Genomic DNA, 15,808 nt, shown 5'->3' with positions numbered 1-15,808 from the left:
ACGCTCATCCCTCTAACAAGGTTTTGAGTGTGTGAGGTCTTTTGGAATTTTGCAGGATGACTGATCAAAACATAGACGATCTTATGGCTGAAGGTGATTTACCCGAACCATCAATGGAGCAAAAGTTGGATTTGATTATGATGCAGCTTCAAGAGAAACGAAGAGCACGATAAGCTTTGCAAGTTCAATTGGCCAATCTGCAACGATCTACCACCGACCAAGATAGATCCCAACATTCCTAAACTTCTTGCCATTACTAATAATGTATTCAAAGCAAAACCCATAGTTTGTTACAAATCTCATCAACCTGGACATCTAGATAGCAGCCAATTGTCAATCTAAAAAGCCATCCGTCCATATCAATTACCTGGGAGCAATCGAAGATGAAGAACGTGAGGAAAGACGACATTGGTAATACTTCGGATACTTTGCTAAATATGCCAACTCCCCATTCCTTATTAACAATGAAATGTTTTGTGCATGATAAAGAAAAGACTATTTTACATGATGATGGGAGCACACATGACTTTATTTCTGCAAAATTAGTCAAAGAATTGAATTTACAAACTATTTCTACACATTATTGCATCAAGGCTGCATTCTTAGGTACGAGATATAATGGAACACAAGAGGTGCATAATTTAAAAATTAAAATTGGTGAATATACTGAACGAAGAAATTTCTTAGTTGTACCTTTGCAGTCTAGTGACATTATCTTAGGAATGCCCTAGCGTCATCAATACAATCCTGATATAGATTATTCTACGCATTCAATTAAAATTTATTTTCAAGGAAAACAAATCACACTGCATGGTATGCACGCTTCCAATAATTTTTCATTGCTTACTCATACTCAGGCTAAATGTGCATTACATAAAAGTAGCAAATCCTATTTAATATGGGTGAATGAACTTCAAGCTAAAGAAAAACAGATGCATCCTAGGCATACACAATTTCTTACGCAATTCCAAGATTGTTTTGCTGCTGATTTACCACCTGGATTACCACCTTCACGACATGAAGATCATAAGATAGATTTAATTCCTGGAACACAACCACCATGTAAAGCACCATATAGACATAACCAAAGTGAACATAAAGAAATTCAAAATCAAATAGAAAAATTTCTTAACCGAGGATTAATTAGACATGGTAGTTCTCCATTTAGTGCACTTGTTTTATTAGTGAAAAAGAAAAATAATACTTATCGCATGTGCACTGATTATCGTGCCCTAAATAAAATTACTATTAAGAATAGATACCCGATTCCTAGGGTAGATGATCTTATGGATAAGCTACAAGGATCTGCCATATTCAGTAAGATAGATCTTAAATCTGGATATTATCAAGTAAGATTGGACAAATCTGATATATTCAAAACTGCATTTAGAACACAATTTAGACACTATGAATTTCTGGTTATGCCTTTCGGTTTAACTAATGCACCAGCCACATTCAGTCGTATGATGAATCACATATTTCTGAAACATCAGCATTGTATCATTGTTTTCTTTGATGATATATTAGTTTTTAGTAAAAATGAGAATAAGCATTATGAACATTTGTCTTTAATTTTTAAGTTATTAAAAGACAATTAATTATATGCTAATCTAGAAAAGAGTGAATTCTTCCAACCAGAAATTGAATATCTAAGACATATTATTTCATCAGAATGTATTAAAGTCGACCCTAAAAAGATAGAAGCAATTTTAAATTGGCCCATACCCAAAAATGTGCATGAATTACATTCTTTTCTAGGTCTTGCTAGCTTTTACAGAAAATTTGTGAGAAATTTCTCATTACTTGCATTACCTTTGACAGAACTCTTAAAGAAGGGTATTGTGTATAATTGGTTTGACAATTAACAAAAGTCCTTTGATTTGCTGAAACATGCTTTAACTCATGCTCTTGTATTACAATTACCTGACTTCAATAGACCATTCTTATTAGTAGTTACTGATGCTAGTGGATCCGGAATAGGAGTAGTCCTTATGCAAGATTCTCATCCTATAGCTTACTCTAGCTGCAAACTCAAACCATCTGAACTTAAATATTCTATCTATGACAATGAATTATTAGCCATAGTACAAGCCTTACGTCAATGGAAACATTATTTAATGGGATCTGAATTCATGATCAAAATTGACCAACAAAGCATTAGACATCTCCTTAATCAACCACAAATATCTGACCGACACATTAAATGGGACGCTTTTATTCAAAGTTTTCATTCCCTTATACAATATCAACCTGGAAAAGAGAATGTTGTTGCTGATGCTTTGAGTAGAAGACCGGTAATTCAAAATATTTCTGTGATATCATTTGATTCCCTTATTTCTATGAAAGATACTTATCTCATCAAGATCCTACTTTTCAAGCTAATTGGAATAAACTAGTTGCAAATAATTGGATTCCTATTGATTCACTGTCTTATACTAATGGATTTATGTTTTATGAAAAAAGATTATGTGTGACTGTTCCATTTCGATTATTTGTTTTGCATGAAATTCATTGTCCTCCATATCAAGATCATAGAGGAATTATATCTACTTTGTGTATATTGATTGAAGATTTTTATTGGCCACATATGGACACTGATGTATCTAACTTTGTATTTGAATGCTTAATTTGTCAACGAGTTAAAAGACACCATGGTAAACAATATGGTTTACTAATACCATTATCCATTCCATCACGACCATGGGAACAGATTTCAATGGATTTTATCACTGGTCTACCTAACACTAAAGCTAACCATGATATGATTTGGACTGTTGTAGACAGGTTTAGCAAACAAGCATATTTTATTCCATGCAAGAAAACTTTAACTGCATCTCAAACTACTCAATTGTTTTTTAAAACTGTTTTTACTAACCATGGTTTACCAAAAGTCATTATTTCTGATCGTGATTCTAGATTCTACAATAATTTTTGGATTACCTTGTTTGCTAACTTAGGAATAAAGATTGATTTTTCATCTGTATTTCATCCTAAAACAAATGGTCAAACAGAAGATACTAACAGTACTATTTTAGATCTTTTGTGTGCTTACACTATTTCAAAACCACACACATGGGATACATATCTACATTTACTTCAGTTTGCATATAATAACACACCACATATAGCTATAAATAAAGTACCATTTAAAATTATCTATGGATATCGATTGCCTACACTTGTTACATCATTATCAAACAAAATTCAAACTGCTGATGATATTATTAATATGCATGCTACTATTTTTTATGAAGTTAACGATATGATTGCCAAAGCCCAGCAATCATACACAAAACAAGCAAACAAGAAAAGACAGGCTATGAATTTTAAAGTTGATGATTATGTTTGGTTACGAATTGAAAAACGAAGATTACAAAGTGTAGATAAATACCCCGTTGTCAAATTAGCACCTAGATTTTATGGATCATTCAAGATCATACACAAAATCAATGACAATGCATTTAAACTAGAATTACCACAACATTGAAAAATCCACAACACTTTCCATGTCAGTTTATTACGACCCTTTAGAGGACAACTACCTGCACATCCTGTCTATGAAAACCCCCCTTTGCTAGATAATGAAGCTGAAATCCTTGAGCCTGAAACTATTATAGATATTGACTTTATGACCACTAGAATTGGCCATAGATATTCTAGATATTTGGTCAAGTTTAAAAATCATCCTGTTAAAGAGGCCCAATGGATGCACGCTAGAGATCTAAGTGCTTTCCCCACACTGTTAGCTCCACATTGAGCTAATAGCAATTGAGGACAATTCCTATCCCACCCCGCGGATGTGATGCCAGGAGGCATATTCCACGGTGGATTCCGTGAGGTTTTGCGGTGGATTCCGTAAAATTTTATTACCATGGCTCATACACAAAGTGGATTCTTTGTGCGAGAAATTGATGGGGACGCCTATCCTTTTCGGGTGTTTTGTTAATTTAATGTGTAAGTGGGTGATTCCATAGCAGGTGATTCTGCAAAATACATATTTAAATTAATAAACGTTTATGAGTTTAGAGTGCGCACTCGTAATAAATTAAGGTTAGGATTGTTTTCTAACCAATTTATTTTTGTAGCTGAAGACTGCTAGGTATTCACTTTTGTCAGTTTAATTGTATTATTTTTCTAACAATTGTGAATGCTTCAGTTGATGTGTAGAGCAAGCAGCGGTGGCAATGGGAAGCATTGGAGGATAGCGTGTATTCAAATTATCATCAATTTTTGATGGGCGCGTATCTTAGGCATGACGCCTATATTTTATCGTGCTTATTTATTAAAGTGCTTGATATTTATTTATTATTTTTGTATGCGCATGGATGCACGATTTAAATATTTGTATTAGACATTGTATTTGGGTACCGCCTGACTTCTTAGGCATCCAATAGCTTTAATTCTTTAGTGGCACAAAAGCAAACACAAAATCTTAAGCGTGTTAATTTATAAATTGGGCTATTTCTTGAACTTGAAGATGAATAATATATAAAATACATGCTTTGTGGAGCGCTTACACAAGGCATGGGAAGAGATTGCACCCAATTGGTCTCTTGTTCATGTCGTGCAAGCTTTCTTCATTGGTTTTTGTGTAAAAAGTAGAGTTCTTTTGTTCTTGGGGACCTTCTGACGCTCACTACGTGCGCATACGGCGATCGATCTGTGCACCACATGGAGAGACATAGGTGCGGATATATATTCTTTTTCTTTCATTGAGAACACAATGATATTCACTTTCATTTTTAGCATGATGCATATATGATATAGCAACTCCTGATTGCTCTAGCAATCGTTGGCGTTTATCCTTTCTTGGTCTCCCCATTCCAAAAGTATATATTAACCAAATCTTAAAACTAATGTGTATGCAACCAAAAACTTATAAAAAGACAAGCAAAACAAATGCAATACTTCAACTCATATGAATATACTCATTTCCTTATATGTAGACCAAATCAATAACATAAAAATGTCCATATCATATAAAGCAATTACATCACATTTCAATGTGGTTATTTTACAAGTTAGATGCTAGAGCATTGATGAAGCTTACCTATTGGCTAGAACACCCTTAAGTTTACACTGACTTCTTCTCAATATTGCACTTTGTGCTCCTTGTATATATCCAAACAATGTGCCTCATCTACTTATATTTCCCTACAATACAATCAAGTTCAACACAATTAAAAGATTTTATGGTGCATATGTTGCACATATGAATATACACTCCTTTGTACTCTATTTAACAACAAAATTATTATTCTTACATGATAGAAAGTTGTATCAATAGATAAACTAAAAAGGTAAGTAGTTTGCTTTTTCACAACCACTCATTTTTCTACATATGAAGGGAACTAATAACATAGATGGACTCAAAATATGCACCACTACCAAAAAACCTTGACAAAATTCATAAGTATTACCTCTAATTAGTGATAGATGCATATAGTTTAGATACTCACAAAAATGATCTAAAAGTAGAAAAAACATAAATTTTAAGATTTCAAAATGAATCCTAGCCTTGGGGATACGCATATAAGGAAAAATAGAGATGAACCACTAAAGGAGTAGAAAACTAACATAGACTTGCTGAGGCTTCAAATACACTATCGTGATTCATAATGACTTAAGAAGTTTCAGCACAGTCAAATTTATTCATATCACCTACATATAAAACTCAAACACTAAACACTAAACACTAAACAAGCATAATAGCATCAAACAATCAATACTCAAATAATATTTTTTATGTTATAGACAAATAAATAGAGACACACCTTCGATTTTGTTGCCCATAGTAGAAAAATTCGTGGTTCTACTAAGCTGCTCACTATTGGGGAAATAGAGAAAGAAAGAGATGTGTGCACTTGATATCTACCCATTCAAGTTTTTGTGATAGAGAAAGAGATAGACTTCAACTATTGTTGTATCAGATCAATCACCAAATAGAGAAATATACTAACACAACATGGTGAGAAAGACGGGGGAGGGATACTTACAAATGTTTCCTCTAGCCTCTGATATGTCCACTAAGAGATAGAGATGGAGAGAAATCAATCTCTTAACTAACTTGTCAAGGCCCCAAAATCCAAACAGCTTGTGCTTGAAGCTTGGTTCAAGCGGGGGTGGATTGTGCCACTATTGCATAAAGCTATCACCTGTGAGATAGAGAGAGTTTTGCTCAAGTCGAGACTTTGAAGTTTGGACTCTAGAGTCTAGAATCAAACCAGAAGAGAGAGAGAGAGCTCAAAGTTTTGCTCAACTCCAAACTTTGAAGTCTAGTCTCCGGAGGTAGCACTTTTGTTTAGTGAAGCCACAAGTGATGAGCTTCTACCTGCACTTTTGTTTAGTGAAGCCACAAGTGATGAGCTTCAAGGCTGGAGTACGTCCCATGTCGAGTGAAGCCACAAGCGAGCTGCGATGAGCTTCAAGGCTGCTCGAGTGACAAGCATCATGTGTCAAGCACTGATGAGACAGTAGACTCGAGAGCTTGCTGCCTGAGCACACCGTGCATCTGCCACCATCAACGTAGCATTGAGTGCGTTGAGGAAAGGTTGAACTTCGAATGCTCGTAGACCCGGTTGCCCCCCACGCTCCAGCCCTAGCATAGTCACATAGCTTGTAAGGCCGTAGAGGAGGAAAGATGCAACTTGAAAACGCTCGTGGCTGCGGCCCCCCAGGCTCCAACCCTAGCACACTGCGCAATCACACAGCCGCTGCAGGCCTGTACTAGGAGGAGAAGAAAGCGCTCATTGCTCAACGATGTTGAACAGTGTCGTGACTCAAGAGTCCTCAAATTTTGTTTGTGTGTGTGTGCGCGTGCGCGCGCGTGTGCGTTAAAAAAACTAGTGAATGAAGAAAGAAGAGCTAATTATTAGTAGCCTCCTATAGGTAAGTCCATTAACTCAATGGATCAGTGATCACATATGTGAAAATTTAAAATCCAAGTTGGCAAGAAGTTAGGACCATTGCTAGGTTGTTGAATATTTAATAGTTATTTGTATTTTTATATTTAATTGAAATATTACAATTTTAAACTAAAATATATTTGAAGGGTTTTATTTAAATGCGATCTTCTTGTTGTAATTTGAGTTAGCATGTCTACTTAGAAGGTTGAGTTTTTTTTTCAAATTTCTTTTGACACGATACTAGAATTTGACACTTCCAATATGGAAGGCTATATGTATGAAAAGCATTTCGTTTGAATGTCACATAGAGAATTAGTTTTCTAGGGAAGGATAACTAACACAATGTAGATATTATCTAGAGTCTACCCATTCTCTTCTTTGCTTTAACATATAGCAAAGATCGAGATAATATCATCATTGGCAATATCAAATAATGTTTTGTAAAGTGATAAATCATCTAAAAATTTTAACTTCTCTTGGAAAGAAAAGACATACTTGAATATAAGTTGAGCAAATGAAAACTTTTTGAAAAGAAAAAAGTAGTATCTATGCTTGTCGATAGCTTAATGCTTATCCCATATTATTCAACCTACATTCACATTTCAAAATATATTAACAAAACTTATTTAGATTACAAATACATATATCAAAGAAACAAGTTAAAAATACAATTTACATTGTAGCATCTCCAAAATATGTCTACCTATCTTTTGCACCTCGTCTCCACATCTCTAGTGTATCTAAGAAATCAAAATCTCATAGCAAAGGACCTTCTATAGATACTCTCATCAAAGACTCAATGGTCCTTACATTCAATGATTTCATAGCTTTGATTTGATCTTTTTTTTTTTGTTGCTAAAACCTCTCTCACGAGGCTGTACTACAACATTGTAATATTGCAATGTTAGCCAATCTCAATAACATAGGACATTTCTCCCTCATTATGGGATTTCTAGCTATGGCAATCCATGTATCTTTTAAGCTCCATTTATGCCATTCAAATGGGGCTTGAAGCTTAAAGGATTGATATTCTCTTTTTGTTTCGTATTTCCTAACTAATGGGTCATACATCTCACAGCAGCACTAATCTTTTCTTCTCCATAAAACTCAACTAATTTCTCTATTTTTGAATTTCCTAAGTCACTAAAAGCTTCCTTCTTTGATGGAAAAGAGCATGGTGCAAGTGCTTTAAAACATCCTATGATCTCATCATCACACAAGCATTGTTTTAAGTTCTCTATAATAGATTTTACGAATAACTTTTGAAATGTGATACATACATCTAAATCATATCCATCAACTTTTCTTGAAGTTTTAATACTCATGTAATAAATACCTCAAATGGAAGCTCCGAGAGTATATGATTGACCGCTTGGTGGTCCATAATATCGAGTATGATGTCAAAGTCACATCTATCATGTGTTGATGCATTTAGATCAACAATGGGATCATTTTTTTTTTTCTAATGCTCTTATCTCAATATTTATAAAGCTAGTTATGGCCATAAAATCCACAAAATCACTTTGAAAAACTCTACTCAACATGCCTAATCTATGAAAGACATCAAATAGAAAATGTAAATTGTACATGAACTCTAAGATTGATAATTTATAAAAAAGAGTCATATTTTCTATTTGAGTATGTGCTAATATTGTCTCATAAGAATCACACATTTTTTTTAAAACAATTTGTCTACTAAGCCATCGTACCTTGTGAATATGACTGAAATGTAAAACCGCACAATTAAACTCTTCTTGTAAGTTCTCTAATGCTTTAATTCTACAAGCACTTTTTGAGAAAAAAGAAGTAATTGAATTCGTGCATGCATCAATGCTTTGTGCAATTTTAAAATTTTTTATTGTATCAGCTAAACATAAGCTCATCCTATGTGCAAGCAATGAATATTTGTCATGAATGGATTATTTGTTTTCAACCTAGTAGATAATCTGGTATCATAACCTATAATTGCAGAGGCACCATCAAAGCCAAAACAAACCATTTTTGAAATATCTAGCCCACATTTTGACATGAAATCATCACATATATCATATAGACAAGATGTAGTCCCATTATCTAGCTCTATTAACCCTAGAAACATGGTGACATGTTCATAATGATCCAAAAAAGAAACATAGACAATCATATTTTACCTATTTCCTATATCTATAGACTCATCTAACATTAAACTAAAAAAAGGAGACAATTTAATCTTAGCAATTTGAGCCTTAAATATAGATTCACTAATATACTGTATAAATGGTGCGCAGATCGGTCGCTGTATGCTCACGTAGTGAATCCCGAAAGGTCCCCATGAACAATGAACTCTACCTTTTTGCACAAATTACAATGTAAAAAGCATGAACGACAAGAGCAAAAGACCAATTGGGTTCAATCTCCCCCCATGCCTTGTGTGAGCGCTTCACAAAGCATGTATTTTATGTATATTTCCATCTTCATGCTCAATAATAGCCCAATTTACAAAAATATGATAAGCTTTTAGCTTTTGAGTTTGCTTTTATAAAAATAGGAATAAAGCTAATGGACGGTGCCCATAGAGTCTGGCACGCCCTGATGCTAGGAGGCATATTCCACGGTGGATTCCGTGAGGATTTACGGTGGATTCCGTAAACTTAGATGACCGGGGCTCATACACAAAGAGGATTCTTTGTGCGAGAAGTTGATGGGGACGCCTGTCCTTTTTGGGCGTTTCATTAATTTAGTGTGTACATGGGTGATTCCATAGCGGGTGATTCCGCAAAATGCATATTAAATTAATAAACGTTTATGAGTTTAGAGTGCGCACTCGTAATAAATTAAGGTTAGGATTTATTTCTAACCAGTTGATTTATTTATGTAGCTGAAGACTGCTAGGTATTCACTTTTGTCGGTTTAATTGTATTATTTTACTAACGATTGTGAATGCTTCAATTGATGTGTAGAGATAGCAGCAGTGGCGGAGGAAAGCATTGGAGTCTAGCGGGTATTCGACATTTGGACTATATTTTGATAGGCGCCACGCCTATATTTTGTTATGTCTATTGAGACATTGATTATCGATTATTATTTTGTATGCGCTTATGCGCCCGGATATGTTATTTCTATTTGGACATTGAGATTGGGCGTGCCAGACTCTATGGGCACCGTCCATTAGCTTTATTTTTCCTATTTTTGTAGAAAGCAAACTCAAAAGCTAAAAGCTTGTCATATTTTTGTAATTGGGCTATTATTGAGCATGAAGATTGGAAATATACATAAAATACATGCTTTGTGAAGCGCTCACATAAGGCATGGGGGAGATTGAACCCAATTTGTCTCTTACCTCTTGTCGTGCATGCTTTTACATGGGTTTTTGTGCAAAAAGGTAGAGTACTTTGTTCTTGGGGACCTTCCGGGATTCACCATGTGAGCTATCTGCGACCGATCTGCGCACCAGTGGTATTAGAGTGGAGCAGAGATCAAGAGCTTCCAATCGCTACCAATCTCGGGCAAAGGCGGAGCTCCAGGAACAAACGGGCCCTACAGTCAATCTCGTCGCGAACCGTCGATACAGGCAGACTTCTGGTGATCAAGAACCCCTGTTTCCACTGTCAGATCGCGAAGGACCAAGCTCTGTAGGCGGAGGACCACTCCCTCATCTCCATAAACAAGTCGTGGATAAAACAGTAAGAAGCCCATATCTTTTTCTTCAAAAATCTTAGTCTACAAGCTTAAAGGCTTAAGGAAGTAAAGAAGCTCCACAAAATTCATTAACGAAGTAACTGAGTGGGTCCGAAATTTGCGCGACGTCATCAAACACATATTCTTGTCCTCCACGATTTGCGCCGTTTTCTGACGGCTCTTCATCTCCACAAAGCCTAAGTTATTAAGCTTATTAAGCTAAAGCTTAATTCCTTAAGCTAAGTCACACAATTCTCTGCAAGTTATACTGGGTAGACAAGTTCAGTAACTCCGGGTCTCGCACTTCTGAAGTCAAGTTCCGTAAGTCGACTCTAATCAAGTTCTGCAAGTTCTGCAAGTCGGCCTAAGTCCAGCAAGTCAACAACTCTGCAAGTCTGCTAAGTCTGCAACTCTACAAGTCAGACTAAATCAGAACTGACTAGTGCTTAAAACTCATAGAAGACTTGTTCGTATGCAAAAACTCTGAACTGGAAAGTTGTTTGCAGCAAGCTGTTCTACCTATCTACAAGTTCCTTGAAGTACTTTTAGCAAACGGAGACAGAAATATTGCAGAATTTCTGAAAATTGAAGAAGAAATATCCAAAAAAACACATAGCCTTGTAACCCCAAATTTGAGCTACGCTCATCCCGCTAACTGATTTTGAGTGAGAAAGGTTTGTTGAGTTTTATAGGATGACTACCCCACATATGGATGATCCTATGGCTGAAGACGATCTACCCGAGCCTACCATGGAACAAAAGCTGGATCTTATCATGCTGCAATTGGAAGAAGAGCGAAGAGCTAGGCAAGCCTTGCAAGCGCAATTGACAAAGCTACAAAGAGCGTCCACCGATAAAGAAGAACCTCAAGCTGAAGATTTGATTCGCCATACCATCGACGCCACCCTTGAAGCACAAACCATTCGCAAGGAATCCAAGATAAGTAAACGAAGTTTCAAGTTTCGCACTTTCAATGGCATAAGAGAAGGAAAGACTGTTTTATCATTCATTAGCCAGTTTGATGACTATTTCCATGAGGAAACTTATCCCGAAAAAGATAAAATCAAGTGTGTTACTAATCATCTGATAGACAGAGCATCACTTTGGTGGACTGTAGTCCGCAAGAGTATAGAATGTCTTGCTACATGGGAAGATTTCAAGAAGAAGTTCATGCAAAATTTTCTTCCACCGCAATTTCATGAGAAGGCTATCAAGCAATGGGATTTACTTCAACAGCGAGATCGTGAGCCTATTCCACAGTATACAGAGCGTTTTTGGAATGCACTCCTACAGCTACGCATGCTTGAAGACGTACCAGAGACGAGACATAAGCGGAAGTACATGTCTGGACTTCTTGGACATTACTACGCTGAAGTGAACATGTTCAAGCCTGCTACCCTTGAAGACGCCATCTCCTTAGCTCACGACACTGAAGATAAGTTACGTGGAAGAGATCGACGACCACAGCCATTCCAAGCAAACGGTAATTATGGATCTAAACAATTCAATTCCAATTTCAGAAGGTTTAATCCAGGTCATTTTTCATCACCATCTTTCCGCAAGAATTGGCCTAAACCACCTGATTACCATCCACTGTCAATTCAAATTCTAAGCCTATTCCACAAGCAAATCCAAATATACCCAGACTCCCAGCCATTGCAAATAATGTGACCAAAGCCAAGCCAATAGTATGCTACAAGTGTCACCAGCCAGGGCATCTCGCAGCAAATTGTCATTCAAAGAAGCCATCAGCACATATCAACTACCTTGGAGCCATGGACGAAGAAGAGCATGAGGATATGCCAGATTTCACTGAAGAAGAGGATGATATTACTACTACTTCCGACACTTTACCAGGTATTCCTGCTTTACATTCATTGTTGACTATGAAATGTATGGTGCATGGAAAAGAAAGAACTATATTGCATGATGACGGTAGTACCCATGACTTTATTTCAGCAAAATTGGTAAAGGAATTAAAATTGCATACTGTACCTACGCACTATCGCATAAAAGCTGCATTTTTAGGCACTAGGTACAATGGCACACAAGAAGTTCAAGATTTTGAAATTCAAATTGGTCCATACATTGAAAGAAGAAATTTCTTAGTTGTCCCATTACAGTCAAGTGACATTATTCTAGGAATGCCATGGAGACACCAACATAATCCCAATATAGATTATTCCACACACACAATGAATATTAATTTTCAAGGAAAATCTATTGCATTATTTGGTATGCATGCATCTCATATTTTTCCACTGCTTTCGCATACTCAAGCAAAACGTGCACTACGCAAGAATACTAAATCATATCTCATTTGGGTGAATGAATTGCATGCAAAGGAAAATCATATGCACCCTAGGCATAAGGAATTTCTCGCATATTTTAAGGATTGTTTTGCAGAAGACCTATCACCAGGTTTACCTCCATCACGTCCAGAAGACCATAAGATTGACCTAATACCTGGCACACAACCACCTTGCAAAGCCCCATATAGGCACAATCAAATAGAGCAAAAAGAAATCCAGAGTCAAGTTGAAGAATTACTAAATAGAGGCTTAATTCGACCTAGCAGTTCTCCATTCGGTGCACCTGTGCTCTTAGTCAAGAAAAAGAATAATACTTATCGTATGTGTATTGACTACCGAGCATTAAATAAGATCACTGTAAAGAATAGGTATCCTATACCTAGAGTTGATGACCTTATGGACAAACTGCAAGGATCTTCTATATTTAGTAAAATTGACCTTAAGTCTGGATATCATCAGGTGAGGCTAGATAGATCCGACATATTTAAGACTACATTCAGGACACAGTTTAGCCATTACGAATTCTTAGTCATGCCATTTGGATTAACTAATGCACCTGCTACTTTCAGTAGAATGATGAACCGTATTTTTCTAAAATATCAGTATTGTGTGATTGTTTTCTTTGATGATATTTTAGTGTTCAGTCAAAGTGAAAAAGAGCATTATGAGCATTTATCATTAGTTTTTCAATTACTGAAAGAAAATCAATTGTTTGCAAATCCTGACAAGAGTGAATTCTTTAAGACAGAAATAGAATATCTAGGTCATATTGTATCAAAAGAAGGAATTAAAGTTGATCATAAGAAAATTGATGCAATATTGCATTGGCCTGTTCCTAAAAATGTACATGAACTACGCTCATTCCTTGGTCTTGCTAGTTTCTATAGGAAGTTTGTACGTAATTTCTCATTACTTGCTTTACCATTGACCAAACTTCTTAAGAAAGGCATTGTTTATCAATGGACTGAAAATCAGCAGAAATCCTTTGACTTACTCAAACGTGCATTAACCAATGCCCCTGTTCTACAATTGCCTGACTTTAACAGACCATTCTTTTTAGTTGTGACCGATGCTAGCGGATCATGAATGGGAGCCGTGCTAATGCAAGACAACCATCCAATAGCATATTCTAGTTCTAAGCTGAAACCCTCTGAGCTTAAATATTCCACTTATGACAAGGAACTCTTAGCAGTTGTACAAGCATTAAAAAAATGGAAGCATTATTTAATGGGTTCAGAATTCATGATAAAGACCGACCAGCAAAGCATTAGACATCTACTTAGCCAACCCCAAATTTCTGACCGTCATATCAAATGGGCTTCATTCATTCAAAGTTTCCATCCTATCATTCAATACCAACCTGGAAAAGAAAATGTAGTTGCCGATGCATTGAGTAGAAGACCTGCAATTCATAACATTTCTATCATATCTTTTGATTCTTTGATTGCTATGAAAGACACATATCACCAGGATATTACTTTTCATTCTGATTGGCAAAAATTAGTTCAAAATAATTTCATTCCTATTGATTCATTGTCATATAATGATGGATTCATGTTCTTTGAAAAGAGACTGTGTGTTACTATTCCATTCCGATCTTTTGTTTTGAATGAAATTCATTGTCCCCCATATCAAGGTCATAGAGGTATCATTTCTACATTACGCATGTTAACTGAAGATTTTTATTGGCCGCATATGGATGCAGATGTACCTAATTTCGTTTCTGAATGTTTGATTTGTCAAAGAATAAAGAGACATCATGGTAAACAGTATGGGTTATTAATGCCTTTATCTATTCCATCTAAACCTTGGGAACATATATCTATGGATTTCATTACTGGCTTACCAAATACTAAATCTAACCATGACATGATTTGGACAATTGTAGATAGATTTAGTAAGCAAGCATATTTCATTGCATGTAAGAAAACTTTAACAGCATCACAAGCAGCACAGTTATTTTTGAAAACTATTTTTACTAACCATGGATTGCCGAAAGTGATTATTTCAGATAGAGATTCTAAATTTTGTAATAATTTTTGGATTATACTGTTTGCAAATCTAGGCACAAAGATTGATTTCTCATCTGCATTTCATCCAGAAACAAATGGACAAACAGAAGCCACAAATAGCACTATTTTAGATCTTTTACATGCATACACTATCTCTAAACCTCAGACATGGGATATTCATTTACATTTATTACAGTTTCCTTACAATAATACACCGCACACATCTACAAAGAAAGCACCTTTTGAAGTTATTTATGGATAAAGATTATCTACACCTGTTGCATCTTTGTCTAATAGAATTCAGAGTGCTGATGATATTGCTGTTATGCATAACACTATTTTTGATGAGGTTAAGGATATGATTGCTAAAGCCCAACAATCATATACCAAACAAGCCAACAAGAAAAGACAAGCTATGAATTTCAAAGTTGATGATTATGTTTGGCTTAGAATAGAAAAGCGTAGACTGCAAAGTGTAGATAGACATCCAGTTGTCAAATTAGCTCCTAGATTCTACGGACCATTTAGAATCATTCATAAGATTAATGACAATGCTTTCAAGTTAGAATTGCCATCTCATTGGAAAATTCATAATACATTTCATATTAGTTTATTGAGACCATTTAGAGGCCAATTACCTATCCACCCTGTCTATGAAAACCCACCTTTACTAGAAGAAGAGACTGAAATACTTGAACCCGAAGCCATCATAGACACTGACTACATGACCACTAGAACTGGCCGAAGGTATTCTAGATATCTAGTGAAATTTAAGAACCATCCTGTAGAGGAAGCACAATGGATGCACGCTAGAGACTTAAATGCTTTCCCCACTCTGTTAGCTCCACATTGAGCTAATAGCAATCAAGGTCAATTGCTATCCTACCCCGGGGGTATGATGTCAGGAGGCATATTCCACGGT

Source organism: Lygodium microphyllum, chromosome 7 (genome assembly GCF_053477565.2).
Source record: "Lygodium microphyllum isolate KBCC chromosome 7, Lygodium_microphyllum_v1.1.10, whole genome shotgun sequence".
NCBI classification, from domain to species: Eukaryota; Viridiplantae; Streptophyta; class Polypodiopsida; order Schizaeales; family Lygodiaceae; genus Lygodium; species Lygodium microphyllum.
The sequence above is the reverse complement of the archived record's forward strand: the minus strand, read 5'-3'. Positions refer to the sequence as shown.